Genomic DNA, 6000 nt, shown 5'->3' on the forward strand with positions numbered 1-6000 from the left:
TACACTTTCTTCATGATTCCTTTTGACTTGATAAGAATAATTTTGTTGCTTCTGTTTGTTGTACAGGTTACTTTCTTCTCTGAAGATCCAATTTTCAGCATTTCTGGCCGTTAAAAGAATTCTTTTTAATGACATTATTTTTCCTTTTAAATGTCACCATTGCCTGAATACTTACAATGGACAACTAGATCATTCCATTATTTCCAGCTTCAATACAAGCCAAGCCATTTATAAATGAAAATAAAAACTCATATTAAATGAAATTAAACCAAATGCTCATGTTATGTAAGTATATTTTATATAAATAATTAACTTCAAAGATGTTGGTAAATGAATGCTCACTTCGATCTTCTATTCTTCAAAGTAATTGGTGTACCGTATTTGTCTAAGAGGATTATATATGTAGTATTTTACCTAATAGAATAATATTTCACTAAAGGCCAGTTTGAATTACAAGGCCAATTCTGTGAAGTGAACATTAATTGATACTTCTCTAATTCAGAAGCAAAATTATTATCATTGTAGCAAGAATAGCAATAAATAAATAGTTTGGATTTTGAATATTCTATATCTACAGTAATGACATTAATAGTAGAACTATTATGTTTTACTGCATGCAAAATGAATCTTAAATTTGCCACATTTAGCAGGAATTATAATTGTTTTGTTGAATATGAATGATAATTTAATTCAGTGTAAGCAAAACTGAATATTTGAGTGAAGTGTTCAGTTTTTGTATGTTCTGGGTTAGAAATTCACTCTTACAACTCCAAACATAAGGCGTTATGAAGATAAAAATTCGATTTGTAATGAAGTGATCTTCAACATATTTCTGGTCATGTGTTGGAGGTTTGGTTCTTATTTTTCTGCAGGATTCTCACTCTCTGAACACATTTGCTTTCCAGCATAAGCTCCTGACTTCATCAGAAGTACAGTGTGGAAAATTCATTTATAAAGACATTTTCAATCTAACTGTTCTGAAAAACAACTTCACATAAGGTGGTTGTGCTGAGCCCATTTCAATTGAAACCATGTTATTTAAAGAGTAAATGTTCAAATTGGATTCTTTGCCCTCACTGAAACCTACAATTTCATATCACCTAAAATATAACCTCACATGACTACTTTGCCTATGGAGGTCAGAGTTATGGTGATTCTCAGATTGGTTTTAAGTTTCTGTTAATTATCTCAGTTTGCTACTCATTGCAGAGTTGGGAGGAGGTCACCAGGGTCTATTTTTGAAGTATGACTCTACCTTCCTTTCCCCAAGCTCACAGGAGTAAACAAGGGCAGACCAGAGAAAGCTCTGGCCTTCATAGACAGCGGTCATGATCTCCCAGTAATTAGAGATGTTTTGACAAGAACAGGCCATTTGGCCCAACAAAGCTTGTCAAGTTCCTATTCACATTGTGTACTGAAATAACTATCGAGTTTAAATTTGGAAGTCCCTAAGGTATTACTCTCAAATACACAACTAGGTAGTTTGTTCCACATGTACTACTTTCAACTAGGTAGTTTGTTCCATGTGTCCACAACTCACTGTGTAAGGAAATGCTTCCTGATGTTAGTCTGAAATCTCCCATTAACCAGTTTCCATCTATGGCCCTGTATCCTTGGTGACGGATTCATTTCAAAGTAACAGCTGGCATCCACTTTACTTATACCCTTAATGATTTTGAACACTTCTATCGTTTCTCCTCTCATTCTACATCTACTTGGGCTAAAATGATTTAATTCTTTAAATGCTTCATAGCTCATATGCTGCAGACCTGCAATGAGTCTAATTGCTCCAGTGCCTTCACATCCCTCATACAATATGGAGACCCAAACTGTACACAGTTTTCGAGGTGTGGCCTCACAAGCACATTATACAACTTAAGGAGAATGTCTGTAGACTTGAACTCCACTGGGCGCATTATATAGCCTGACATTCTATTAGCTTTCCTAGTCGCTTCTGTGCATTGTCTAGAAGTTGATAGTGATGAGTCCACCAGCACGCCCAAATCCTTCTCATAGAGTGCAATTTCTACTCAAGACCCCCCCATTATATATTTATATTATTATTTCTACTTCCTATATTTAATATTTTACATTTGCTTACATTAAATTTCATCTGCCATCTATCTCCCCACATCTAGGTTGAACTGTGATTCTGTTGCTTGAATGTTATCAGCCATCTCCTTAACTTTATGTCATTGGCAAACTTTCCTAGTTTATTTGTTATGTGCTTATCCAAATCATTAATATAAATTAAAAATAGCAACGGCTGAAAAACTATCCCAGTGAAACAACTTCTAGGTGTGAAAATGATCCTCCCGTAACTCATTGTTTTCTGTTTTTGAGCTAATCACCCTGATTTGCACTCATTTGCACTCTTACCCTGATTCTCTACCCTCTGTAATTTCATGATTAACCTCTCGTGGGGTACCTTGTCAAAAGTCTTCTGAAAGTCCAAGTAAATGGTACCAACCGCTCTGTTGTTAACATAAATTTAAGTTGCCTCTTCATAGAACTCCAGCATATTAATAAAATATGATTTCCCCTTTCTGAACCCATGCTGGCTCTCTATTAGCATGCCTGTTCTTATCAGCTGCTTTTTCCATCTCATTCTTTATTGTTTCCATTATCTTGCCGACAGTACACGTTAAGCTTTCTGGTCTGTAGTTACCAGGGTCATTGTGGTCACCATTCTTGTATACTCCCTCCCATGAGCATCTAGCTGTGGGCCCAGGGGTTCTCTGTGACTTCCATGTACAAAGAACATGCTTCCCGTTGGACATGTTCTTCTCCAGCTTTTCTAGTCCTCTGGGAAGATTCTCCATCAACCCTACCACACTTTCATCTTCCCATTATTATAGAATATTTTCCTTAGCTGGTTCCTCGAGTCAAAGATGACTTTCTTCCTCCCCAGTTTTGTGGATTCTGAAGAGTTTGGTGAGGTCAATGTGGCAAAGGTGGGTGGATTAGAAGTGCTGTACTAATTCTGTCATTTTCACTTTATTTCTCTGTGCTTTCCCTGAAGATACTCTCAATCTCTTCCTCTTAATTTGGCATTCCCATGATTTGATAAGAATATTGGATCTTTGCAAGAAAGTTTTGTGATCACCTTTGAAGTGTTTTCTTGGTCCTCCTCGTAGTCTTTTGCAATGAGGTAGCCATGTGGAAAGTGCCTATGTAACCCAGGTTAATTAAACCCAAATATGTAATGTTAGAAAGCTCCACCTGAGGAAAGATGATCACGAGACTTATCAGATTGCAAAGAGAACTTTAAAAAAAATAGCCATGTGAGAATAAGGTGCGGCTGCCAGAGGCATGGACAAGTGATAGAAACACTGCGAACTCTAGGAAGTAACAAAAGATATAAACTACTGAAAGTGGAATTAGTGAGTATCTCTACCCTACTTACTGGAAATCCTCAGGGTGAAACCCCTGAAGGAGAGAAAATATCAGTACAAGATTTATTAAATCTACAGCTATAACGGCTATCAGCTGTAGCGAGACAATATCAGCAGAGAGTAGTGTCCAATATCTCTACCGTGTAACTGGGAATTAGTTATGTTAAATCATACCAAGGGATTTGGTGAGTTAAAACACCTTTACTGTTCCAAGTGAACAATTTGTATGTGAAATGTGTTCAGTAGTGTTGTAACTGAGAAGTGTTTGGAAATGACAGTGTGACATTGAGTTATTTTGAAATACAAAATAGAATGTGTATGAAAGTTTAAAGATTGTAATCCTGTTGTATACAGGTTAGGGTTTTTTGTGTAAGTTTCATGAATTGATTTTCCGTGGGTGACCAACTATTTCAACCAGTGAACCAAGAAACAAGATGGCAAGCTACGCTATATCGAAGAACCAGAGTGGGAAAGAAATGTTTCAAGACGTAGTGGATTTAATACGGTTCAATGTATAATTTTATTTCTCATTGGAAGGATCTGAATTTGATTTCCTTGAAGGACTGATTATTTTTGCAAAGACTTTGGTAAGTGACTGAAGGAGATTTACTTTCTTTAAAAGTTGTGATGTTGAAGAATTTGTCATGAAAGAAGTTGAGGTGTGTGTGTGTGTGTGTTTTTGAATTTGTAGACATACCAACATGAAACTGAGGTTACTCATAATACTTCAAAATCAGAATTCAATTAGTTTCCTAACTAACTAGGGATAAATAAAAAGGCAAATACTAGTCTGTAAAACTTTAAGAAGGGAATAACATTAGATCTAGTTAGTTAGAGAAATTGGAGTAATAAAGGTTATTCTAATGAATATCCCTGATTCTAACTAAAAAGGAATTTGGTTTTCGTTGATATCTGGGATTTGGAACCTAAAGCAGAATTTTAGAATTTTGAATTGTTCCTACCAATGTAAGTATTTTGTATATATTGCTATTTTTTTTTATCAACAAGCCTGCCTCCAGCAGTGTGTGTTTTCTATTCATTACCTCTTTCCGATACTTAGAGCTTCTAAAGGCCGACTAGCACCTGGTGTAGTACTATGTAATTTGATTTTCTCATAGAATGTGGTGACCTGTCACATGAGATAAGATGAGCACTACACAGGTGTTACATAAAATATAGTGAGCCAGCCAGGAGGCAGTCCATTAGAGAAATGTTAACACACTGATTAGTATACACAGCACAAATGGAATCTTACTGTTCAAACTCACTTTTGTTCAATTTAAACCTACAGTGAAAGTAAGTGGAAGTCATAGGAGAAAAGTGTCAAAATCCCAAATGCTGTTTTAGTCAGTGGCATAACAGGAACAGAGAAAAAAAACTGAGGAAATACTAGACTTTCTAAAAGAATATGGTTCAGTTCCCAGAGTTATTCCTCTAACTGACCCCATTGCAGGATCTCCTAAGTCCCTCATAGTAGAGTACAACTTTGGCTCTACAGTGCAAAATCTCCAGCCCTTGCTACTGTACACTCAACAGGCAAGCGATGACCAAAAAGTTTCCTACCATGTAGTTACTTTAGCCAGTGTTTATACTCAAAGTTGGAAAAGACACCACTCAAGCTTACCTTGGTGAGTTGAAAACCTTTGTGGGGAAGATTATGACAAAATCTTGAGCGAGGTGTTGACACAGAACAGTAAAACCCTTGCTATCGAGAGTAAGGACACAGTCACTGTTGAAACTGCTAAAGATGTACATAACAAGACCACAACTCCTCATTTCAGAGCAGACTACACTAATACTAACCAGCCAGAAACAGCTCTAGTTGCTATTCAGAATAACTTGGTCCCTCTAATACAGACTAATGGAGTTGCAGTAAACCCACCCCTCTCTCCCAGTGATCTTAACACTCCAGATATTCAAAGAGTCATAGTCGAGCACATTGTGTGCAGTACTGACTTGATGGCTCATGGCAATCCACCAGTAAGGATCCAAACTTTTTCTGGTAGAACCCTTCATCCACCTAATGAGGCGGATTATGAGGCTTGGCGTGGTGGTGTTGAACTGCTCTTGCAAGACCCAACTGTGTCTGATCTTCATAGGGCACGGAAAATATGTGAAAGTATTCTTCCACCAGCTTCTGTCATCAAGTCAATAAGTCCTGGAGCTTCACCCACTATCTACTCCTAGATTTAGTTTTTGCCACCATAGAAGATGGTGATGAATTATTCACCAAATTCATGAATGCGGTACAGAACATGGGTGAAAACCCCTCTGCCACCTACAGCAGCTACAAGTAGTGCTGACACTGACTGTAAAGTGAGGCAGAGCTGCCGAAACTGAGGCCACAAGCATCTCTTATAGCAGTTTTGTAGAGGATGTTGGGACCACTCCCCAATGTTAGAGCTGCAACTGGAACAGAAAAAACAAAATCCACCATTGTTTCCCAAGCTATTGACATTTCTATGCACAGAGGAAGTCAAGCATGCTTCCAGAACCACATGCATAAAACAATATTTAGGAACAGTCAAACAACATATCGTTTTACAGTCCCAGACTGCAGGTAGCTGTAAAGATGATATTGAACCGTTAACTTCAGTTACTTCTC

The sequence above is a fragment of the Mobula birostris genome, chromosome 7 (genome assembly GCF_030028105.1).
Source record: "Mobula birostris isolate sMobBir1 chromosome 7, sMobBir1.hap1, whole genome shotgun sequence".
NCBI lineage: Eukaryota > Metazoa > Chordata > Chondrichthyes > Myliobatiformes > Myliobatidae > Mobula > Mobula birostris.